At 38.4% G+C, this 26,822-nt stretch overlaps 1 protein-coding gene across 3 annotated transcripts in view; it reads left to right on the forward strand.

Moving 5' to 3' along the window:
* THADA (THADA armadillo repeat containing) overlaps nt 1-26,822 on the forward strand; it is a 433,436-nt gene that overhangs the window by 65,761 nt on the left and 340,853 nt on the right. The window lies entirely within an intron of this gene.

A 26,822-nucleotide genomic window follows, 5' to 3' on the forward strand; every position in this document is an offset into this window, starting at 1 on the left:
GTGGCCAGGCATGGCTTCCTAGAAGAGCTAAACATTTAACTGTTTCTTGAAAGATGGCTAGTGTTTGAGTAGGCCGAGGGAAGAAGTGAGGGCATTCCATGAGAGAGTATCAGTATAAGCAAAAGCAGGGAGTTAGAATTTATTAAAGCATGTTCTTGGGGGCTTGCTTGATGATAATGACATTATATTAGGAAGTAATGGTAGATAAGATATCTAAAACTGGACAGGTGAGTTTAGACTTGATGTAGAAGGGAACAGGGAACCATTGAAGGCTTTTGAGTAAGGGAATTACATGATGAAAATAGTAATTATCTTTTTATCTCTCCCTCCACCTTCCTATCCTCAATGTTTACAAATATCTAATACTTAATAAATGGATGTTTATTAAGTAATTAATTAGAAATGGGAGAGATTAGAGTCAGAGACACAGCTATAATACTTTTTAATCATTTTAGCAACAATGGAAAGAAAAAGATTGAGTATGTGAATAATGAGTATAAAGCATTAAACTTGTGCCACTGAGCCTACAATCTAGTTTAGGAAACAAAAGAAACACAAGCAACAACCATTTACCTTTCAGAAAAATAGGATTTGGTGACTCATTAGATTTGGTAATAATGGAAAGGGATGGATCAGATATTTCAGGTCTGTCTGGGAGAATATTTGCACTGTTAACAGAAGCTAGGAAGTTGGAAGGGGAATAAATTTAGTTTGGGGCATATTTAGTTAGTGATGTTAGCTGTGCATTCAAGTGGGAACATATAATCGCCAGTTGAAAATTTGTTATTGGAGATACGGATTTGGGAGTCATTAGTGTGGAGGTTAGAGTTGAAGCCAAGGAAGAATGAGAGCAGTGTCATAGGTTTAGGATTGGAAGAGATCTTAGAAGTGATCCATTTCAGCCTTCTCATTGAAAAGATGAGGAAGACTCAGAGTGAGACAAGACATATACTGAACCTTGGGGTACACCAGTGGCTTTAGTTGCATGGTGGAGCTGGGAGAGTGGCTTAGTTGAGGGGGAGAACACATCCCTGGTTTCTCAGACCTTCCAATAGAGTAGCTGCTCAGAGGACCCTGGACCGCTCTTTGACTGTTTTTTTGACCAGTATATTATTAGTTCTCGACTGCTATGTCTTCACTAAGTGGATCTTGATTTCCTTGGAGACATTTCAAACCTGCTGATCAGAATGTTTAGAAGAGAACATCTTTTCAGTGTGTGTGTGGCTTTCTTTTGTTTAGTTTTCATTTTTAAAAGAAAATTTGTTGCTATTGGTTTCTCTTTGATAGCCTTTTACAAGCCTCCTAAGCTATGAGAAAATTGTTTATGTACAGAACTTAAAAAAAAATAGAAGTTTGCAAAATGAAATCTTAAGAGATCATGAAAATCCGCTGAAATTGAGGCCAGTTGCTGGCCTTTTCTTGAACTACAGCTGTGTTAAGGAGGAAACACTTAAAGAGATTAATGGGTAAATCACCGAAGAGTTAAACACGGACAGCATTTGTTTGAATTGGTTTTTAATAGGATTATTCAGAATGTCTTCAAATATAAACTAACTTCACAATTAAACAATCAGCAAGGAACAGATAGAAATAGGAGGCATCTTCTTCAGGAGTGTTTTGAAAACCATACATGAAGAAGCAGAGTTTTAGCTTCATATAAAAAAAGGATATTGAAGAATCCAATTTTTTTTTATTATGGAGCGCCTTCTTGTTAGAAAGAAAGGAAACCATCCATATTTTCATTCTTGAAAGGATAATATGCTCCATCCTTTTAAAGATGAAAAAAATCCAAAAATGAAAATGCTTTGCACCAACCATGGGTAGGTATTTAATTAGGATTCTGTGATACAGTATTAGTTACAGAGCCTTTTACTAGATCTTCTTCAACGTGACAGACATTTATTAAGTTCCGTATATACAGATATATATATATGTATGTGTATATATATTAGTCACTGCTTACAAATACCAAAGCTGCTCAGAAAGGCAGGGTAGTGACCTTTGACACATACATTTCATCATGAAGTTTTTATCTATGGTCTATTTCCAGCTTCCTTAGAGTCTTGGTTGCTTTCTCTTTTTAAATCATCATCATCATTGTTATTTTCCTCATGAAGTGAGTTAGGCTGGTATAGTGGATATTGGAATTAATTCATCCCTGGAATGTTCCTCTCCCTTACCTCCACACCTTAATTTCCCTGGCTTCCTTCAAGGCTCAGCTTAAATCCTGTTCTTTGCAGACCTTTCTTGGTTCCCCTAGCTGCTTGTGCTTTCCCTTTTCAGATGACCTTCATTTAGTCTGTGTATGTTTTCTGTGTCTAGTTAGATGTTATCTTGCCTGTTAATATGTTAGCACCTCAAGGACTAGGGCTTCTTTTTACCTTTCTTTGTATGTCCATTACTTAGCACAGTACCTGGAATAAAGTAAGTTCTTAATAAATGCTTATTGGCTAAGTGATTGAATGATTGAAAAGCTCAATAAACTTGTAATAGCAGAGTATCTTTTAGTACAGCCCCAAGTCTGGAAGTGGCAGTGGGAATAGATAAGCCAATAGATATTTGCTTCTCATTGCTGATATATCATAATAATCCATGATTTGTACTTTTATGTGGAACTCACTCTTTCTTCTCAATGCTTATTGAAACGTAATGTAACCAGTCAGGTAGCCAGCAGATTTTTTTTTTTTTTGAAAGTCAGCACAGCTATTTTTGCAGCCTTGATTAGAAGAAATTAACTGGTAGCACATAGCAGATTTTCTGTCGTAGAAAACCAATACTGATTGACTCTTGGAGACCCCACATTAGAGTAAAGTAGTTTAATACAAATAATGCCCAGATCCAGTTAACATCACTTAGTCATAACTGCTACCATTTAAATCTAGCAGGAAGAGATCACATGAATTGAACTTCACCTTGGGCAAAGTGAAATAGATTAATGCAGAAATCACTTTTTCCACTTTTCAGAGTGTGAAAAGACTACATCTTTGAAGAGCATAAAATTAGATAAGAAAAGTGTATGAAGCATAGTATTAGTACTGAAAAATAAAGCTCAAAATGACCATCCATGCGAAAAGGAAGGCAACTACATCTTGTTCAGGCCTTTATCATTTTGTCTTTTTACAGAATACACGTCCATGTAAGAGGTGTTCTAGTCTGCAGTTCATTTAGCATTTTGTAAATTTTATTTTTAATAATCCCCTTTATATTTCAGTCTTTGACTGGAATTAAAGGGACTTAGGGAGATTTGAGGGGCAGCTAGGTGGCACAATAGATAGAGTGCTGAACCTGGAGACAGGTCAGATGCTTCCTCGCTGTATGACTTTGGACAAGTCACTTAACCCTGTTTGCCTCCGTTTCTTCATCAGTAAAGTGACCTGTCTACAGACATGGCAAACCACTCCAGTATCTCTGACAAGAAAATCTAGAACAGGGTCATGAAGAGTCAGACACCACTGAGAAGTGACAGCACAACATTAACAACAGGGAAGCTTTAGTGCTTTAATACATAGAAATTGCAGCTTTCTTTTCTCGTGTGTGTGTTCTTACCTGGTAACTCTTCTGTCTCACAGTCTTCAGTCTTCTCAGCTCACATCTTATTTAGTCTGCCCCTATAACAGCAGCAGATACTATGTACTTTTATGTATTATTATGTGCCAACTTTCTGGATACAAGATCATTGCTTTTAAAAAAATTAGTAATATATTTAATGTTCTAGCTAACTTGCTTAGGAATCTTGTTCTCAGTGAAGAATTCTCGACCTGTCTTTATTGGTAGAGACCTAAAATTGCTTACGTTCATTTTCTCTCCTTGATTTGAAAGTATACTTTTAATACTTTGGAAAATCCCACCAGGGAAAAAAAATCCAACGGGGAAATCTCTGTGCCACTCATGTCCCTTTCCGCCCCCACCACTCCTTTTATCCATGGCATCTAGTAATTCTTCCTAAGATTTTCTCTGGACTTCAAATTGGTAATTTAATTTTGTCACTGCTATTACTGCTCCTGCCTGAAGCTAAGGTTCCTAAATTGTCACCCGTTTTTTATTTTTTTTGTTTTGTCTGTAGCAAACCTCAACCCCCCCAAAAAAACAGGGGGGGAGGTAGGATAAGTGAGGTTGAGATTGTCTTTACTGATAAGCCCTATTTACATTGGGTTTCAGTTGAGTAAATAATTTCTGAGGCTTGAATTTTTCCCTCACTTCAGTATTTATGTTTTCTTTAAAAAAAAATGCACATGCACGCACACACCCTACACATCTGCCAGTATTTAGTGTAATTTGAAATAATAAACGTGAAACTTGAAATAATAAACATATTACTTGACCAAAGAATGGATGAATGAAGCCCGAAAGAATGAAAGGGAGAAGTTATTTTAGAAAACAGATGGAGATTGGAAAATCTCTTTAGGTTAGGAGAAATAAACACACTGTTGGAGTGTGAGGAAATAAAGGAAACATTTTTCAATTAGCTAAAGTAATATACCTAATCAGGAGTCAGCAAGAATTAGCTTTCTGCTGTAGCACTCTGGGGTGATGGATCTCTGCTTGAAGATGGTGGAAAGCCACTTTACGCATGGTACACTTGATTGATTGGCACAAAATGGACTTTAACGACCAATTAGTTGAGTGTACAGCACATGTAATTTGATTTCAGTCTGTGGGTTTTATGCTTATCTTAGAACCCATACCCACTAGAAGTGAGATTGCTTCTGTGGATAGAAGGTGACCTAACCTGTTTATAAAATGATAATTTGCTTCAGGGATCTGTTCCTGACTGAAACCAGGGGCCCAAGAGTTGAGGTTACACTTGTTGGTTGGCCTGCATTTTTCATCTGTTACTTTTAGTAGAAATTCAGAGCACAGTTGCGCACTCAGATTTTCCATTGCTTCTCCATCTTTCCCTCTACCTGTCCCACTTTCATCAGTCTTGAGGTAATAGGGAGCCATTGGAGCTTATGCAACATGGGAGGGACATGATCCGACCTGGATTTTTAACCTCTCTTATTCTCACTTTTCTCAAATAGCCAGATTAATCTTTAGACCATAGATAAGTAATCCAGCTTCTGAACTTGGAATTGGAGCCTTTCCAGAAATTGTGTTCTGTTGGACAAGCCTTCAAGAACACAGGGTCACCTTCACACAACGACAGGGCAGCATGGTGGGACTTTGATGGATTTTTTAACCATAATGTGCCATGTCATGTACATGACTATTTTCAATACCACATCTTTTTTTAAACTTTATTTGTGATAAGCAACTCACATAGCCTCACTTTGCCTCAGTTTCCTCCTCTGCAAAAGGAAGGGTTTATACTAGGTAGTCTCTAAGTCCCCTTCTAGCTCTAAGAAGTCTGTTGGTGGTATCTGTGCTTTCTAGTTTCTGATTGGGAAAGGTTGGGGCTTTTTGGATATAAAAGTTATGGGGAAGTTAGAACTTCACTTATTTATTTATTTTTAGTAAAAGTGGCTCAGTGCTGATATCATCAGAGAATTTTGTGGGTAAATGTCTTTTAGGAAAGGCATAGTTTATGAAGACCCTTCTGTCCTTTATAAGATAACCATACCAGGGCCTTGGACCCAAAGGATAATTGCATATACATTTTATATTGGACTCAGGGAACTCAAACAAAAAAGAAATCCGAACGGACCGAGTTGTGTGCATGTCCACAGAGGGACAATAGCTGGCAAAAAAGCAGTGAGTTTGGAATTCCCCTTGGCCGTTATCAATAATTATAACACAGAGCTGGCATGAGAAGCTAGTGGCTGTGCTGCTGGGAGAATCTTTTCCCTTTCCTTGCTAAACCCTGAGATGTGCTAGATGTGACAGGGAACCAAAACAAACACTGAGGGTTTGTTGCCTTAGTCTTGGGGAGTATTTGAGGTTTTCATTTCTGTTGCTCAGTCCCTTTGTTCTCACAGAAACACTATCAGGTCCACTGAATTTTTCCTTACACAGTAATCCTGTCTAGCTAGAGCAGGGTTCTTAACCTTTTATGTATGTCCAGAACTCCTCAAGTGAGAGTCTGGGGAAGCCTGTGGATCCTTTCTCAGAATCATGTTTCGGAATTCATAAAATAAAATGCATAGGATTGCAAAGAAAATCAGTTATGCTGAAATACAGATACCAGCCTATGTATATTTTTTAAAATGTTCACAGTCCTAAGGTGAAGAACCTCTGAGTTAGGGAGAGAGGAAATGATTCCTTAGTTCATTTAAACTCTTGAGTTAGGCTGGTTTGTTTGGCTCAGCATGATGGCAGCTGTACCATGAAGAAACCTTGGGCTTCTTGCCCTCCTGGCTTGAGTTTTTAATTGTTGGCTCAACAAAAGGGAAAACCTGAGGTAGTTCAGGCCAGCAGTAGTTTCCATATATTCTATGATAACCCATTTGTTAAAATTTCTGAGAACCTAACTCCAGAATTATTCCTTACATTGGGACCAATCCAAATCCATTAGTCTCAATTAGGCCAGGAAAATCTCTTCAAGCCCTGGTTAAGGGATCTAGGCTTTTTAAGGACCAAGATGAAATGTAAATGTAGCACTTTTAAGGGTCATTGCCCTTTCTAACACTGTAGTAACCCAAATAACAATTATACTAATAATCTCCTTAAAGTTCAATCCATTGTCTGTGTCCTGAAGGGAGGAAATGCCAAAGTAATAGAATGCCAGGCGTGGTAATATACAGTGGAAAATTTTGTATGCCCTAAGAATGCTTTGGTAGCTGTGAAAGCTCGGCAGGTGCCCTGAAATGCTGGCCAATAGGATTTTGGCAATATCATTATTGGATTAGCACCCCAACCAGTGTGATGAATCTAAGATATAGACAAGGTGAAATAGGGTTGCAGGCTGGCTCTACTGGAAGGGCTCCTAAAGATCAGCTTGATATGAAGAAAAGTGGGGTGACTTACCCATTCCTTAGTATTCTGGTGCCATGAGAAGGCGAGATACATCGGCACCAGTCAGAAATGTTAATACCCCTCTTGCTGGCCATGCCTCAGGTAGTCCAAAGAGCAGCCACCACCACCTCCACTATCACCTTTTCTCAGACAGGGTGCTTAGAAATAGCAGCATCCTGCACCCACTCACCCACCCCAGATCACCAAACCATACTGCTAGCCTGCTTCCAGTAGCCATGACGCAGGGAAGGAACATTTGTAGAGACCTATCTGGAAACCACCTCTTCAGGTACTACAGTCTCATGTCTTCTCAGCAGCCACAGTTATTGAAGACCTAAAGAAGACATTTTTTTTGGTCACTAAAGAACTACCTGTTACTTTCTGGTTTGCTTTTGCATCCTAAGGTCACCTGTTCTGAAGCTAAATCCTCCAATGTATATTGTCTTCTCTTACTAGAAAATGAGTTCCTTGAGAGCAGAGGCTATCTTTTCTATTTGTATCTGCAATGCTTTGCACATAGTAAATACTTAATAAATACTTTTTGTTTCATTCATTCAACTGATGGTGCTTACCATTTACTAATAGAGGCAGACCATCAATGTGTGGGAAAGAGATTGAAAGCAGGACTGAATTCATTATACAATAATACTATATATCATAACAAAATTAGAAACAAATTGCACAAGTGATAAACTTTTTTGTCATTGGCATTTTTAGTTTCAAGTAATACAATAATTTATGCAACCTTAACAAGAAAAAATTGACAAATTTAGAGAATATTGAGGCATTACTAAAACCTTAAGAGGGAAAAGTTGTGGGTTCTAACTTTATTGAAAATCTTCACTTATAGAAATGATACTAAGTAACAAAACAGGTGATAAAAATGATACTGATATCTCAAAGGATTTTGAAAAAGAGATGAGCAGACTTAGGCTGGAATTCTAGAAAGGCTTTTTTTTCTTTCAGTTTTATAACTTGAATTAAAACTAGCAGATAATTTTGTATGCCAAAACAAAGTAATTCAGAAAAGCTAATGCTTGCTATAGCCCTCAAGACCAATGCATTCTCCTGCAGTATTTGACAGGAAGTATAAAAATGTATCAAGGCTTGCACAAAGTATTGTATGAGATAGCGTTGCCATGGTAAGAGCCGTGCAATGCAAAGAAGGTCTTTCAGGAAATAGTCCCAAGGATAGGTATCAAACACCACTATACCTCGAGAGAACTAATGAAGATCTATGAAAAGGTAGCAGAAGATTATTGTGATACCTAGCTGGTATACACAATAGAAACTTGGATGTCACATCTCCAAATTAAAGCAACATATAGAAACGAATCTGGAAAACAATTACATGTTGGAGATTCTCGGTTCTGTTCATTAAAAGGAAAAGCTAAATGATTAGCTGATGTGAGTCAGATAAGCAGCAACCAAAATAAATCAGCATCAATAAAAACAAATCCCTTATGGAGGCTTGAGGAGTAAGAATATTAAAGGAGAGGCAGAACCTCTGAAGAAAAATGTGAACATTTTCTGATTGTCTATTTCATCAGAAGTCCAAGACAACAGAAAAGCAAATTGGGTCAAACTTGTGGAGAAGAGCCTTCGTACACCATTTAGTCACAGTTGAATTGGAGCAGTGACTAAAATTTTAGCTTTTCTGAAAAGTTGGAAAGTGGTAGGACTAAATATGATCCATAATTAGTGACTCAAATGCTTCATAGTTAACACATTACTATTATGCACCTTAATAGCAAAAAGTGCATTAATAACTTCTTCTCAAATGTAAACCTGACCTCCCTTTTGTTAGAAGAAAGCATCTATCACATCTCTTTTACAGAAAGACTTAAAACATCAGCAACCCCTCCAAGTATAAGCCTATTACACATTTATGTACTTTTTCCAAAGTATTTATAGCTTGTATATGCAGTACCCTGTCAAAATAATTAGGTTGCTTTAAGCCTGGGACAGTATAATGGTCCTAACTCAGTGTAGTTCTCTCCTATGCTACTTTAGGGAGTTTATATTAACCAAAACTTGAATACCCTCACAGTTGCTCTGAGCCCCCAGTTCGTAAAATTCCCAACATTGAGAGTCAGCTAGGTGGTTCACTGGATAGAGTTCTGGACATGGAGTCAGGAAGTCTTAAGTTTAAATCCCATCTAAGAAACTTAACTAGTTGTGTGACCCTGGATAAATCACTTACACACTGTCTCAGTTTCCTTATTTATAAAATGGGGATAATAATAGCATTTACTTCTCAGGGTTGTTGTGAGGATCAAATGAAATAACATTTGTAAAGTGCTTTGCAAGACTTAAAGCACTCTATAATGCTAGCTGTTATTTAGTCTTTATTTCTTGCTGACCCTTGACCTCTTTGTTATTGAGGCAAAATTCAGATCGTCAGGAATGTTGCAAAAAGAAGCAGCAAAATGTTTCATATATCTATTAATATATAGATATTGGGAGGGAAAGGTAAGAAAGAGAAGACTTTTTCTTTGACACTTCCTCAGATGAGGAGAGGAGTGCGGGTGGTGATGTTGACCTCAGTCTTTTTCTCTGAGATGCCTTGATGGCTGATGACCATCCTTAACCTCTTCTTTCTCTGCTCCAGCTCAGTTCCACTTTCTCCTCTTTTCCCTGGTTCACCCCGGGCTTCTTTAATGTCAGTTCTTGATGTCCACTCCTTCCTCTCTACTGCCTGACTTAAAATCCTCCTCAGTCTTTAACTAGCTTCTCTTTTTATATAAGCTTCTCAGAGCATGACCAAGCCCTTGACTCAATTGGAGCAGACTTTTTTTTTTTTAACACCTAATTGAAATATTTTTGATGAACTTAAGGAGGTGTCTAGACCTCATTCATAGCTAATAAATAATTGAGATGTGTTCTAACTTCATACAAAGTGTTAGCAGTAAACATCTTCACACCTTAAATACAGTGAGGTGATTTGATTTACTCAATGTATTTCTACCGGTACATATCACTAAAAAAAAAAAATCTGAACGTATAAGAAAACAGTTTTTTGTCTTAGAAACAAAAAGCTTGAATAAAAATCCCAAGTCTTTAAGGAATAACTTTCTTTTAGTTTGATAAACTACTTAATAAGATGCCCATAAGTGCCTAAGCAATTTTATTGCCTTTTTAAAAAAATTATGGCAAAGCCTTTGACTTAATGTCAAATTCAAGACTTATTCGTGTACTGCAAATATACAAATAGTTCCAAGTATAATGAGGGCACTTGATGAGTATTTGAGAACACTTGCTCTCCATATAGACAACTGTTCTGTTCAGTGCATGACACCAATATAGTAACATTTAGAAGAAGAGACATAAAACATGACATTTTGGGTGGGAAAGTCTAAAGACTTGTATGGTTTTGCCTAGCCTCAGATCCATTATCATCTTATTTATACAGAACTAAGTATGACTTCTAAATTTAAGAAGGATTCAAACAAAACATCTTATTAATCACTTAATGTTCATGGATGACATTGAGTTACATGACTCCACCAGGAACAAAGTAAGCACCTTCATCATGTGGAACTTTTTGCCCATGATACGGAGTCATTTGGATTTAATTAATGTAAAATTCTTAAAGTGTGCCAAGCAGAGATAGAGTCTGAAGGCGTTCAGTGAAGTCAGATTGAACCAATCGATGGTGGCAATGCATAGAGATAACTTTAGACTCCTTCAGGCAAGACAAATCAAGCATAAAGATGTCAAAGAGATTTCTGTGACTGAATACTGAAGAGATTTACTGGTATCCTGAAATCAAATCTGAATAGGAAGAACACATTTAAAGCAATTAATACCTACACCATAAAAGTGCTAGGTATTATTGTTATTGCTACACAACACTAATTTTAAAGTATACTTTCAGCACTATAAAAGAAACCATAATAGCCTGTTTTAAAAAAATCACTTGATCCCCTCATTCCCACTGGCTAGCTCCTATACCTCCTTCCTTTCATGGCTAAACTTGGGAAAGCTCTTTATACTCAGTGCTTCCACTTCTTCTCTTTTCTCTGGCTTTTAAAGCACCTATATTCTGGTTTCTGACCTCATCGTTCATCTGAACCTGCTTTCCCCAAAGTAATTGGTGATTTCTTTTTAATATTTTTGTTGGTGCTTTCTATTTCTTACATCTTCAAAGTATCCCAGTACTCCCTACCCCCTGAGCCATCCCCTATGACTAAAGGTTTTGGGGTTTTTTGGAGATGAAAAAAAAAGTCAGCACAACTAATTAATACATCGAGAAAGTCTGAAAACATATGCTATGTATGTGTTAACAACTGTGAACCTTCCACCCCCATGAAGGTGTAGGTTGGGGGTGTCTTCTCATAGCTCTTCATTCAAATCCAGCTTGAACTTTATAAATTTGTTATATTTACTCTTGATTTTTTGGTGTGTTGTTTAGTGATTTCTTAATGGCCATATCTAATGACCTTTTCTCAATACTCGTTTTTGAGCTCTCTACATTTTCTGGCAATGTTGATTGCTTTCTCCTGCTAGATTTACCTTCCTTTTTGGGACATTGTTTTCCCCTTTTCTTTCTGTCTGTCTGTTCCTTCCCAATCTCCTTTGTTGCTTCTATATCCATATTATTCCCACTAACTATGCATGTCTACCAAGATCTTTGCCTTCTTTTCTTCTCCTTCTATACTCATGTTCTGGTGGATATCAGACATTGAATTCTCCATAAGTATCTCAGACTCAACGTGCCTAAAACAGAACTCATCCCCTCTTCCACCCAAACCCTCCCTTTTTTCAAACTTCCCTACTAACAAAGCCACTACTCTCCGTTCAGTCCCCTAGGTTCACAATTTTGGTATAATCCTTTTATTTTTCCTCTCATATATAATGCAGATCTAATCTGTTGTTAAATCTTATTTCTGTAATCACGACATCTCTTGTATACATCTCCTCTCCACTCACATAGCTGCCGCCCTAGTTCAGTCCATGTTACTTCTCACTTGAACTATTATAACAGCCTTCTGCTTGTCTCCCTGCTGGAACTGTCTCCATACTCCAATCTGTCTTCCACTCAGTTACTAAAGTGATTTTTCTAAAGCACAAGTCTAATCATTTTATTCTCTCTCTTCCCCACCTTATCCCCAGTTAATAAATTCAAGTAACTCTCTGTTACCTCCAGGATAAAAAAAAATAATACCTTCCATTTGGCAGTTAAAACCCTTCACCAGTTGTCTCCTTCTTGAATTTTCAATCTTCTTTTTTTAATCATTGATTTAAAAAACATTTTTTTTCACTTTTGAATTCTCTTTTTTTCTTCATTCCCTCTTCCACCTGTTGAGAAGGCAAGAAATACGATACCCAGTATATACAAGGAAGTCATGCAAAACATTTACACATTGCCCCCCTCCCCCCAATGCAAGAAAACAAAGTGAAAATAATACATTTCAATCTGTACTTCGAGTTCATCAGTTCTCTCTTCGGAGGCACTTAGCATTTTTCATCCTAAGTCCTTTGGTATTGTCATGGATCATTATATTGATCAGAGTAGCTAAGTCTTCACAGTTGGTTGTTGTTACAATATTGCTATTACTATGTACAGTGTTTTCCTGGTTCTCCTTATTTCCTTTTGCATCAGTTCACGTAAGCCTTTCCATGTTTTTTTCTGAATCTCCTTTCTCTTTACTCTCAGCATAATAGTATCCCATCACAATGATATACTACAGCTTGTTCAGCTGTTCTCCATTTGATGGGCATCCCTTCGATTTCCAATTCTTTGCCACCCTAAAAGAGCTGCTATAAATATTTTTGTATATATGGGTCCTTTTCCTTTTTCTTTGATCTCTTTGGGATAGAGAACTAGGAGTGGTATTGTTGGGTCATAGTCTATATGTCCTTTGGGCATAGTTCCAAATTGTTGTCCAGGTAGGTTGGACCGGTTCACAACTCCACCAGCAGTGCTTTAATGTACCTATTTTTAATATCTCCACCAGCATTTGTCATTTTCCTTTTCTGTAGTGTTAGCGAATCTGATTGGTGTGAGGTAGTACTTCAGAGTCATTTTAATTTGCATTTCTCTGGTCAATGTCAGAGCATTTTTTCATGTGATTGTTAGTTGCTTTGATTTCTTCTTCTGAAAACTGCCTGTTCATATCCTTTTGACCATTTATCAATTGGGGAATGGCTCTTTTTAAAAAATGTTTGACTTAGTTCCCTTTATATTTGATTTTTATATTTACTTTATATTCCCTTTATATTTACCAGAGAAACTTGCTATAAAATGTTTTCCCATTTTCTGTTTTCTTTATAATTTTACATTGGTTTTGTTTTTGCAAAGACTTTAATTTCCCATAATCATAATTATCCATTTTACCTTCCATGATCCTTTCTGTCTCTTATTTGGTCATGAACTCATTTCTTATCCCTAGACCTGACAGATAATTTTTCCATGCTCCCTTAATTTGCTTATGATATCCCCCTTTATGCCTAAATTATGGACCCATTTTGAGCTTATTGTCATAAAATGCAGTGTGAGATATTGTTCTATGCCTAGTTTCTGCCACACTGCTTTCCAGTTTTTGTCAAATAATGAGTAGCTTGAATCTTGGGTTTATCAAACACTGTGTTACTGTGGTCATTTCCTTCTGCCTAATCCATTCCATTGCTTTCTGTTTTCGTACACTTTCCTGCCCTCCATGTATTCCATTATCTAGCTGAACTGGCCTCTATGTGTTCCTCACGCATGACACACCCTACCTCCCCACATGTCCTGAATTCTCTCCCTCTTCTCCATCTCTCAGCTTCTTTATCTTCCATCAAGATTCATCAGTCCCACCTTCTTCTGGAAACTTCTCCTAATGCTGTTTGTCCTCTGAGGTTACCCTCCATCCACTTTGTCTATATCTTTCATGTGTTCAGTTGTTTATGTGTTTTCTCCCCTGTTAGAATGTGAGTTAAGGGCAGGGACTGCTTTTGTCTTTTGTTGTATCCCCAGTGATACTGAATGTTTGTTGACTAGCAGACTTGGAAAGTATCCTCACAAAAAAACCTATACAATATTATCACAGACCCCAGCCCTTTCATAGGCTACTAATCCCTATTCTGACTTTACTTCTTTCTCTCTCCAATCTTGATCCTCTATTTAGCCATTTTAACAATCTGCTCCACTCTCAAGTTCCTTGCCCACCTTATCCCATCACCACTTCTCCATGGCCAAAGTTCTTCCCTCTTCTCCTACTCACATGCTGCTGACTATAAGTGGAAGGACTCTGCTGACTGGGTATGTTACAATTCACGTTATCCAACTTCAGTGAGTCCCTCACAGCAACAAAACAGTTAACGTATTTATTCCTCCATTTTTTGATTACCTCATTCCACACAAAAGCTTTTCCAGACTTTCTCTTCTCTGCTCAAGCTTTCCATAATTTCCCTCACACCCATTTCTTAGCTGAGCACCTCATCTGTTGCTTTACTGAGAAAATTGAGGTCATTTGATATGAAATTCCTCTTCTCCCCTTCTCTTCATCTCAGAACTTTTGGATACCATCTCTGTCTCTCTCCTTCTTTCCCTGAGTCCTGTCCAAGACCAACTCCTCTCACTTAGATCATCATGTTGTTTTTCAGTTGTTTCAGTTGAGTCTGACTCTTTGTGATGCCATTTGGGCATCTTTCTTGGCAAAAGTCCTGGAGTAGTTTGCCATTTCTTCTCCAGTTCATTTTATAGATGAGGAAATTGAAGCAAACAGGGTTAAGTGACTTGTCCAGGGTCACAAAGCTTGTAAACGTCTGAGGCCAGACTTGAATTTGAGAAGATGAGTCTTCCTGACTTCAGGCCTGGCTGTCTGTTCACTCCTAAACATGCCATTGCCTTAAGTCTCACCTCTTCAGCCAATCTATCTACACCCTGTGGCCAAAATCATTTTCTGTGAGTGCAGATTCAATTACGATATTTCCATACTCCGTCAAGTCTGGGATAACATGTTCTGTTCAGTGTCAGCTCTAGCCTGTCTTTCTAGCCTAACTGGACGTTACTCCTCCCTTTGCATACTTCCATCCAGCCAAACTGACCTTGTCTCCGTCCTCACTTGTGACCTCCCATCTCCTGGTTCTATGCATCTGTCACCCAACACCTGGAATGTACTCCATCCTTACCTCTGCCTCAGAGAATCTCTCCCTTTCCTCAAGACTTCCTGGGGCCCCTTCTCTTCCCTCTCTCTCTCTCTCGGTGACCTTATGAACTACTATGGGTTCAGTGATCACCTCTGCAGATGACTCCTTGATTTTTATCAGTTAGTCAAAAAGCATTTATTATTAGGTGCCTGCTATGTGTTAGGTGCTATGCTAAGTGCTAGGGATAGAAAGAAAGGCAAAAGATAGTCTACCCTCAAGGAGCTCACTATCTAATGATTTATAGGTGCAGCCTTCATCTTCTCTGAGCTCCAGTCCCTCATCGTCATTTGTCTGTTGGACATTTCAGATGGGATGTCTTTGAGATATGTCCAAAATTAAAATCGTTGTCTTCCCCCTTCAGCTTTTCCCTTTTCTAAACTTTACCATTTCTATTAAAGGAGCTACCATCCTTCCATTCCTCCAGGTGTGTAAGCTAAGCATGATTCTGGACTCCCTTTTTTTTTTTTTTTTTTTTTTTTACTGGACTCCGTTTCACCTTATGTAGTCCATCAAATCTTGCCATTTCCACCTTCTCAGTCTCTCTCACATCTGGCTCCTCTCCACTTATACCAATACTACCTTACTTTAAATCCTCAAAAACCCTCACCTATCACCTAGATTATTACAAAAGGCTCCAAACTGGCATCTCTGTCTCAAGTCACTTCATCTTGCATGCTACTGTCAAAGGGATTTTCTGTAGTCACAGTCTGACAGTGTGATTAATGAACTCCATTGCCTTCCTCCTCCTGCCTCTAGGATCAAACTGTTGAGCTATTAAAGCCCTGCACAACTTGGGTCCAACCTATCTTTCCACCTTCAATGAATGTTACTGTCCGTGTAGCACTCTGTGATTCAGCCAGTTGTTCCACACATTCCAACACCCAACTCCATGCTTTTGCCCTGCACATTCTCACATAACTCAGGTGTACTCCTCCACTATGTAATCCCTCTCTTCCTTTAAGATGCAGTTCTTAGCAGTATGACCCTGAGCAAGTTACTTAAACCTCTGTTTGCCTCAGTTTCCTCATCTGTAAAATGGGCATCTCCTGTCTCAAAAGGTTGACCAAGTGACCTGTAATTAGAGAACTGATTATCCATTACTGTAATATATATGGGATCTGTGGGATCATTTACAAATATTCCTTCCAAGATTCAAATGAAGACCCATCCAAGAAAAATTAGAAAGTTAATTTGTTTTCAGTTTCTGATCTCTGGGAACTTATATTCTAAGACCTCTGTATAAGATAGGAATAAAAGATGCATAGTCAGATGAGTAAACATTGCACAAAAACAAAAATCAATTTAACAAATGTTCGTTGACCTTTTCCTATGTGCAGATATGGTGCTGGGTTAAGTAACGAAAAACATTAAGAGGGTGCTCAGACAGAAGGGTACACTTATGCTTAGGGCTAGCCTAGAAGGGAAGGAATGGGTTGAAATTTCTTGGAAGTTTTTGTGCTTACAAGGAAGACATTGCCCTGCTGCTAAAACAGATTGAGATGAAGACTTCTGTTGTGTTGCCCCCTGCCCATTCCTAACTCACAACTGGCATTCGATGTCTTAGCTTGATTTTATGGCATCTTTAGCTGGCGGTTTTTGATCTTGTATGAGGCTGTGTTTAGGGTGTGTGGCATGTGAAAGCAAACACCTTTTTCTGCCTCGTAAAGCTTCATTATTTTCCTCACATTCAGTGGCCACCTGCTTCTTGAAACAATAATTTTCCTGCCAGACCAAAAGGTGATGTTGATGCCAAGTATAAGGGAGTAACCTCCTCTGTTTCAAAGTCAGTCTTCTGTAATGTTTTTTACTTTATAGGCAACTAAAGGTTTGTTTTACAAAACCTTGGACTTTGGTGGGTGATGGAGAAAGATTGAATTACTTGCAGCAACATCAAAGTGGTTGAGTTTTGTAGGGAGTCTGAAATTATTGGATTAACTTTCAGTATATTTTCCCTTCTCCCTTTCTAACACTTCCCCACTGAGAGAAGGCTCACTTTTATGGGAGGAACCTTTGCATTTAACTATGTATTATGTAGTCAGCTCTGCTTTTTTTTTTTTTAACCCTTATCCTTCACTGTGTTATCCTATACTTTCATCCTTTGTATCAGATTGAGTTGAACATAATATATTACTCTTCAAAGGCACCAAATTTAGCAGTCTGAGGTGCTCTTTGAGATATAATAAATATAAAATAATGAGATGCCTAACTGTTAAGCAGAAAACAATTTTCAAGGAGTGAATTTTATTTTTTCTTTGAGAGGAGTAAGGTCCAATGGATTGTATGTTTCTTCTATGATAGATGGTGATACACCCAGCACTAAAACAGAATTAAAAGCAGTAATGAGAAAAATTCAGAGAACCTTGAGTTTAGATTTTAGTTACTTCAAGAGAAACTGATTTTTCATTTCTGCTAACCCTGTTAGAGTTTTTGACTGCTTTATAATATCCTACCAAAATAAGATACTTAAACCAAATAGATTTGGATGTGCCTTTAAGGAACTTTTCTTTAAAAAGTGCTTTGCTACAGCCAAGTAAAAGTAAGTGAATGAATAAAAGCTACTTTTCCAGAAGTAAAAGACAAGAGAATGAAATCTCAACTGCCAAAGAAAATTTTGGCTTGAAAATAAAGCAGTCAGCGGAGCACAGACTATCAGATAAGTTGCGATAGGCAACCAATATTTATAAAAAGTTTTATACCATTGCTTTGCTTATATATACACCTACTCTGAGATTTATGGTCTTTTGGCAAGGTTCCTCTGAATAGCCTTCTTAAGCTCTTACTTTTTCTCCATTTGTGGCTTTAACTGATTGCTCTGTGTACTGTTTTCATTCAGATGATGATGATACACTACTTAAGTAAACCCACACTGTTTTCTTAAGGTCAAGACTTGGGGCAAACTCTGACTTGTAAATTGGTTTTCTTTACACTTTGTCAAGAAAAATGAGAAAAGAAAAAGGAATATGGAATTAATGGGAAGAGCCATGGATTATGAGGCAGATTTCCTTAAATTGGAGTCCAAGCTGTGCCATGGTGCTATTGGGCCAGCCATTTACCCTATCTGGGATAAAGGTTCTTCATCTCTAAAATGACGGGTCTAGTTTAGGTTAGTGGTTTCTAACCTGTGGTTTTAAGTCATGAGTTTATGCAGGGGATCCATGAATCTGTGTTTGTGCCCCCACCATTTCGTTAAGAGACTCAGTGTTAGAAGGAGGCAAATATGCCTCTGTAGACTGATATACATTACTAGTTTTCAACTGTATTGTAGATATAATTATAATGAAAAAATATAATCTTAAAACATCAACAAATTCCTGGTAGCTTTTGGTCATTAAGTATTTTCTTAATCAGTGGATGCTAACTAGTACAACCACTATCTTGTGGGTAGTGTTTGAAATTGTCTTGATGTCAAAAGGACTCCTCATATTATTCAAAGGGTTGGAAGCCACTGGACTAGATGTTTTTTTTCTAAGATACCTTCTAGCTCTAACAGTTCATGAATCTGAGAATCACATGACCAGGCTAAAGTCCATCAACTATCAGCAAATAAATCTTATGTGTGTTTCTGTCTCTTTTCCTTGATCTTATTCTTACCATTTACATTTTCTCATCCTTAACATCTTTTTTTCCCCTGTGTGACAGATACCTGCCAACTGTAGTTTTGATTGAGTAAAAATCAAGTATCAAACACCACAAAAATGTGCATTTTCATTTTGTAGCACTATTTATATATATGAAGAAAGTAATCTTGTGAGAAATTTCCAGGAACCCAAGAGAGAAGATGGTAGTGAAAAGTATTTGGCTAAGGATCAATGGAGGGAGAAATAAATACTTTCACTGATATATAATATATATAATTACATGTAATTATATGTATGTCTGTTCTCTTCCTGAATATATATATACATACATAACATATATACATATATGCATATATAATATTCATATTCTCCAGGTAGTCTGAGGTATACTTTCTGTATGTATATGTATATATAACAACATCAGTTTATATAAAGTATATATGTATATACACATACATTATATACATATACAGAGTATACCTCAGACCACCTTGACAAGAGAATGAAATAGGTGAGGAGTTAGGAAACGAATCACAAGTCTGACAGTGAGGCATGATATTATACTGATGGGAGACTTCAGTTATCTGCTTGACTGAAAGGCCTACATGTTTTCAAAGTCATCTCCTTATGTAGAAAATAGCCCTATTTCTATATCTAATATATATAATATATCTAACTATATCTAGTTTCTTATTCATAACAAAATGTGGTAAATGTCCTTTGTAATCTCTGTGACAATTGTCTGTAGATGAATTTTGCTCGGGACTCTGCAGGTTATGTTTGAATCTGTGAGTGCTTCATCAGTGCTATTTAGTAGCACTAATAATGACAAAGAAAGCTAACATTTGTGAAACACTTATTATGTGCCAGGTGCTGTGCTAACTGGTTTATAATTATTATCTCACTTGATCTTCACAACAATTTTTATTTTACAGTTGAGGAAACTGAGGCAGAGGTGTAAGTGACTTGCCCAGGGTCACATGTCTGAGGCTGGTTTTGAACTTAAGTCTTCCTGATTCTAGGCCTGACATTCTGTCTATACTATTTGAGGGATCTTAGAACTCTGAATCATCGGGTAGCATTTGGGAATTAGATTTTTTAAAAATATCCTTCCTTCTCCTAGATGCCACTTTGTAAGTAAACTCACTACACAGAATTTCACACTTAAAGAAATGATAACCTAATACTCCCAGATCTATGATCTCATTATTGTAGTTATGCCAGAGACTGTGAATCTCTGACAAAAGCAGAGCAGTTATTTTTTCATTTGGCTTAATGATAATTTCAGAAAGGAACTGGATGCAGGGGTAAAAGTGATAGGAATCTTGGGACAGTGGGGGGAGGAAATCACTTGCTCCTAGAATTTATGAAAGAGCAGAGAAAAGCCAAGTCTAATCTTACATGTACCCTAGATTTTGGGAAAGCCTAATTTGAAAGAAGTCAGAGAAACTACAGGTACAATCCCATGGGCAAGGAAGTTGACTGAGGAAGGATAGTCAATGCTTTATTTATTAATTTTTAATTCTGAACCAAAATGGTCTTCTCCAGAAAGAGCAGATGACCTGGAGAAGAGAAAACTGAGGAAGGAATGATAGTTGTGAGTATTTGAAGGTCTGTCACGTGGAGGAGTCAAGTCAACCAAAGTTTATGAAGCACTTACTATGTGGCAAGTACAAATACAGGCAGAAGGGCAGAAACCCCTGCCCTCAAGGGGTTTACAGTCTCCTGGAGGAAGACAGCAAACAAACAGAAACTGAAAAGAGGAAGGAGGGAAGACCGAGGGGCCTGGGTAGGAGCATCATATAGTGAAAATCTTGAGTCAGGAGAGTAGTCTGCAACTGGATGAAGACTTGACTGTCCAGTTAGAGGAAGAGGCCACGGGGTGAGGTTATTTCCAATAGGAGGGCTTAGACTTGTTCTTTTTGGATCCAGCTCCAGGGTGGAAGTTCAAAGGAGCAAATTTGGTCTTGATGACAGGAAAAACAATTAAAGCTATTACCAAAGTGAAGAAGGCCTCCTTGGAAGGTGGTGGGGTCCTCTTTTTGATAAGTCCTCATGCAGACTGGATGGCTATTCAGCATTTTGGGAATGGATTTTTCTGAATAGCTGGTAAGGTCTATTTCAGATCTGAAATTCTAGATTTTTTTCTTTTTTTAAGAAATGCTAATTATTGAGCTTTTTATTACTTCTTTAATAATGTCAAGTGCTCATAAAGATGGTAATTAAATAGCTCAGTAGGGAGAGAACTGAAAGCATCAATGGAGATAATTTCTCTTCTTTTGATGAGATTTAAGGGGGCACCTGGAAATAGGCACAGGAGCAGGTGGGGGACGTTTGGGTTGAATGTTGGGTTTAAACATGCCCAGTCTTCTAAGTGTGATAGTTGCTTTCAGTTCAGAGTTGTGCCATTTCTTTTAAGCTAAGAGAGAACCAATCTACTAGAGGACTCAGTGAGCTTAAGAAAGGAGTGTATTAAGTATAAGAATTTCCTGAAGGAATTGATGTACCTCCAAACATCAGTCAGAGTAGAGCCGTCCCTGGGCAGTTCACATGTGGATTATCTCCTGAATGGATTATCTTTAGGAGATTTTCATTCCTAAACTCTTTTTCCCACCCCTCCTGGCATACTGTCATCCTTACCGTTCTCTTCTTCCTCTGCTCAGCTCACAACCAGTCTGTATACGCTTCGGGGATAGAAACAACTTTTAATACTAATAGGAGCAAAACACAATCAGGCAATTAAAAAGATGGTCAAAAAAAGGAATATTCTAGATTTCAATCTATAGCCAAATTCATTTTTAAAATTTATCTCCTATTTCAGTATTTTGCTCATTTCCCTCTTTGGTAAAATGGGGATAATAATTCTTATGTTGCTTACCCCATAATTTATTGTGAGGAAAACATTTTGTTAACTGCAAAGCCCTACAACTAAAGAGATATGAATTGCTCTTATTATCTATGCCATTGGTCCACTCTATTAGATTTTTATTCAACAAATGCATGTCAAACACCTGACAGTTGCAAGGGATAATAAATTTATTTTGACCTTTTTCAATAAAATCAGGCCATGTCGTGCAACTGGTCTGGTTATGGGAGGCTTCATGACATAATAAGCTCTAAATATTAGTGACCCTAATTCTGGCCATTTCTTTTTGATAGCTCATCCGAAAGTCATTATTCGGGTGTAGCAAACACTACTGGATAGATTTTATTTTCAGGTGCAGCTTATGATTAGGCAGCACTTCCTTTGATTGAAGTTTTCTATTCTTGAATGTTCTCATAGAGCTTATTCCCAAATTTCCTTAAATTAACCATGAGCAAGGTTTCATTCCTTGAGAGAATTAAGTGGGGCGATCTAAGGTCAGCAGGTTACTGTGGCAGCCGCCAAGTATATGAGCAGTAATTGTTTTAAGATTTGTTCTTCCTGGATAACTGGATATGGATCTAGGAGCTGGAAAATCTAGAATGGGAGCCAGCCCTCTGATGTCCAGGCCTGTGTGCAAGATACCACCATGGTTATAGGTATAGACAGAGTTCAACAAGTATTTTCAGAATGCCTCTTGTGTTCTCAGCATTATGCTAAAAGTGGTTTTTATGGGAAGCAGGGTAGGGGAAGGGTGTTGTCACAAAGAAGTACAAAGCAAACATCTTTCCTTATGGGTTTCACACTCTATCTGGTGAAGTAAAACTAACAAGCATAAGAACCAGTTAATCTTATTTATATAACCAAAGTGCTTTAATATGTTAACTCCTTTGATTAGATGACAGTTAAACACTAACATGTATCCTAATAGTTTTTCATACAAAAAGATTTTAGAATAGAATGGAATCCATATTGACTGTAGTAATAGGAAGAAACTTCATGGAAGGGGTTTGGGATTTGGGCCTTGTAGGATGGGACGCCTCAGATTTGGATCAGCAGAGAGACATGAAGGGAGATGAGCTTCCCGATGGGGAATCCATTAAGAAAGGCTTCGAATTTGGAGTAAGTTAAACATCGTGTGTGCAGGACATCTTGGGGAGGTCTGCTTGACTGGAGCGGAGTACACCTACAGGGGAGCAGTGAAAGACGTTTGGGTTCATCAAGTGGGGGCAGAAAGACAAGGAGAGAAGCTCTGACTCAATAATAGCTAGTGTTTTATAGGACACTGGAAAGTTTGCAAAGCACTTAAGATGTATTATTTAATTAGTTCCTCAAGACAACCCATGGAAAGACAAAAGGGAGACAATGATTTTGACTTTCCTTCCCCTCCGTCCCTTCCCTTATGCTCTTAAATGCTATGTCATTATACTCCTTAGAGCAAGCAAATGCTAGCTCATTTTAATGGCCATGCTGAACCTATCTTGGGGTTAGGCCCTGCAGCTATTATCCCCATTTTGTAGATGAAGAAGGCCCCTGAGAGGTTAGCTTGCCTATGGTCAAATAGTTAGCAAATGTCAGAGGAGGAATGCCTTGTTCCTTCTATTACACCATGCTTTCTCTGTATTCCCATAGGCATCTGGGAACTGTGACGGAGCAGAGGATGGATGTAATATGCTACTTTAATCCTAAACCTGCCTCTTCTTTTAAAGTTCACTGATGGTACATACCTGTCATCCCTGCAACTAGGGAGGCTGAGGCTGATGGCTTGCTGGAACTCTGGAAATCTGAGCTCCAGTAAGGCAGAGACCAATCAGGTGCCTGTACTAAGTGCAGCACCAATATACTAAGCCTCTGGGAGCAGGGGGATACCAGGCTGCTTAAGGATAGATGAACTGGCCAGGGTAGAAATGGAGAAGGTCTAAGCTTCAGTATTGATCAGGAGTTAGATTGGGTCCCTACATGACTGCTGTGCTATCAAACAGAGTGTCATAGGGAGACCTAACCCCACCCCCCCAAAAAAAAAGAAAAAAGAAAATTCACTGAATTTGGTAGAAATCTTGTCTGTCCCAGAGATAGGCATAATTAATAAGACCCTAGAAAGATTCAGCAAAGCCACTAAGACTCATTACCAAGCTTGCATGTGCTTTCTGTAGGGGTACAATGATGTATTATTTGAAAAAGCATGATAAGAGAGGTGGAGGGGAAGGAAAGTAAAAATGTCTCCCTCTTGTCTTGTCCCTCACTTCCTTTTCTTACCTTTAGGACTAGGTGCCTGAAGAAAACCAATCAGTCAACAAGCCAATGCTTGTTAAGTGCCTACCAAGTGCCAGGTACTGTGCTAAATCCCTGGGGATACAAAGAAAGGTTATTTTCAGTATGACCCCGTACATCTTTGGTCATTGAGGATCTGTTGAGTACAGACATGAAAACCAAAGAGAATCTGATAGTTACCTATAGTCTCGCAGCCTGCATCCCCATTCAGGCCCATAAAACAAGGTAAAAATAACCTGACTGTAGTCTGTACTCTTCCATCTTTCTCTTGTATTTCTGTTGATAAAGGTACCAGTGAATGCAAGAGTGCATGACAAGCCAGTGAGGAAGGAAGGATAGGAGGTAATAGTGTATCATCATGAGTCATTGAGGGATGGCGAGGAGAGGAAATTGTACGAATAGCTGAATACTGATTCATGAAAGTGGTTCTGTGAAAAGAAGCCTTGGTTGGATTAAATATCAAAGACCATGGGGTGTAGATCCAGAAAGGGACCATTGTGATCTTCTAGGCTAGGGATCTCACTGTATTCTCTCTTTGTTTTTATGGTTGTTTGTTTTGTTTATTTGTTTGTTTTTTGAGGCAGTCTGGGTTAAGTGACTTGCCCAGGATCACACAGCTAGAAAGTGTCCGAGGTTGCATTTGAAATCAGACACTCCTGATTTCAAGGCCAGTGTTCTATCCAGTGTGCCACCCAGCTACCCCTGTATCCTGTCTTTGTAAGGCCAGGAAGCTGACAGGTTTTTACATTTTAAAAATATAATAAAACTTTACTTAAAAGTTTACTTAAAAGTTTTGAACTATAGTTTGAACTATACAAAAGACAGGCAGGAGCTGGCCTGAATGCCAGAGTAGGTTGGCCTCTGATCTATGGCAGCCCCCTCATTTGACAGTTGAGGAAACTGAGGCTCAGAGAAGTAAGTGACTTGTCCCAGTTCCCTCGGATAATAAGTAGCAAAGCTGGAACTCAAGCCCAGCTCTCTCTGAAGCCAAATGCAGTCCTTTTTCCATTATGTCCTTTGGCCACACATAAACCAAGGGAGGGAAATGGATCCTAACCAGAAAAACATGAATGGCCTTTGAAAGGTGACTAAGGAGTTAAACCCTTGGTCTTCTTTGCTGCGTTCACAGATCCACAGCAGATCCACAGCACAGAAGTTCTGTCCTTTCCCAAAAGTCCTTTGCCTTGGTGAAATTCTGTCATTTTGACAGAAGTGTTTAATTTTAGGGCTCAGTGCCATTCAGAAAGGGTTTACTGGCAAGGACAAGTTCTGTGTAACCACAGATGAATTCTGTGTTATAAGAATGCAGTTTAGACACTGGATGGGTAAGACAGAAGATAATGAGATGGGGTACGATGAAATAACAGGGCTCTCCCCACAGCAATCTACAAATTGTCATGTTTCATCCATTGGATGGCTGGTTTTGTTGAAGCCATACTTTAAACAAGCTTTTAAAAATCAGAGAGCCTTCTGGTTTCAGGGAAATTCAAGTCGTTTTTCATGACTGAGATAGCATCTTAAATGCCCATGTCTGACTTCTAAAAATACTTACTTTTAAATGGTATTGCTTCATAGGGTAGGAGAAAGAACAGTTGACTTGGGTTCAATTCATGGCTCTGATACTGGATGTGTATGTAATGTAAAATGTAAAAAACCTCTTTAAAATGTTCTCTAATCTCCATTTCTCCCTATCTACTTGTGCCCCCTTCCTTGCTGCCTTTTTTTTTTTCATAGTTTGGCTAAGAAAGGGAAGCCTCATATGGGGGAGAGCTTGAGGGGATAGTAGGGTATGCTGATAGGTTTTTTATTATGAGGGAGTTTAGGAGAGAGTATATTTGTAGGCAGCAAGGAAGGAGGACCTCTAGAAGATAGGGAGAGATGGAAGATTGGAGAAAGAGGAGAGGCGATGATTGAGGTCAGTATGCTGGAGAAATCAGGAAGAAGGGATCAAATAGAAATGTAAAGGGACCGATCTTGGCAAGGGGAAGTTTATCCGAGACTAAAGTGAAGGAAGAGACAATAGAAGATAATGTCGAGGGGTTTTAATAGGGAATGATAGGAGGTTATAATCAGCTAAATGGAGAAAATCCACACTGGCTGGAATTCAAAGCCTTCTGCAGTGGAGGCAGAAGTGTTCCAGAGGTTGTTGGCAATGTAAGTCTAAAGCTTGTGAGAAAGGTTTTGACTGGACAGAAAGATTTAGGAGTTATCTGTGGAATAACAAAAGCCCCTTAGTTTAAGCTATGAGCTGACTGAAATTGTGAAGGGAGAGAATATTGAGAGAAATATAACTTTTATTGTACAGTGTAGAAGGCCTATGAGAGCCTGTTTGTCTCAAAGTCTGGTAGCCAGGTAGTGCAGTGGATAGGGCCCTGGGCCTGGAGTCAGAAGGGCCTGAGTTCAGATCTCATAGCTGTGTGACCCTGAACCAATCACGTAAGCTCTGTCCAGCTCAGTTTCCTTCTTTGTAAAATGGCAATAACAAGAGCATCCGCCTCCCAGGGATGTTTTGAGGATCAGAGGAGATAATATTTGTAAAGTGCTTTGTAATCTTAAAGCGCTAAATAAATGGTAGCTTATTGTTTGTGGTTCAATTGTTGTCATTATTTAGTATTGATTTGGGATGCCAGAGGAGGTTCAAAACGTGTGAAGTTGGAGCAACAGATTTTCTTCCTAGTGAATATATGATTTTTAAAAAAATATGTCCTTTTTTTCCTAGGACAGACTGAATATCTATAGGTGAAGAAGGAACAGGATGAGAAATGTAAAACAGGACACATATGCTTGTATGTTTTTAAAGTGAGTTTCCCTTCCAGAAAGTGGAGAGTGTGTATTCTTAACGGTTACTGTTGTCCAGTCATTTTAGTTATGTTCAGACTCTTTGTGACCCCTTTTGGGGTTTTCTTGGCAGAGCTACTGGAGGGATTTGCCATTTCCTTCTCCAGCTCAGCTCATTTTATGGATGAGGAAACTGAGGCAAACAAGGTTAAGTGACTTTGACTTGCCCAAAGTCACAAGCTAATAAGAGTCTGAGGCCACATTTGAATTCAGGTCTTCCTGACTCCAGGGTCAGCGCTGTATCT

This window comes from Notamacropus eugenii, chromosome 1 (assembly GCF_028372415.1).
Source record: "Notamacropus eugenii isolate mMacEug1 chromosome 1, mMacEug1.pri_v2, whole genome shotgun sequence".
NCBI classification, from domain to species: domain Eukaryota; kingdom Metazoa; phylum Chordata; class Mammalia; order Diprotodontia; family Macropodidae; genus Notamacropus; species Notamacropus eugenii.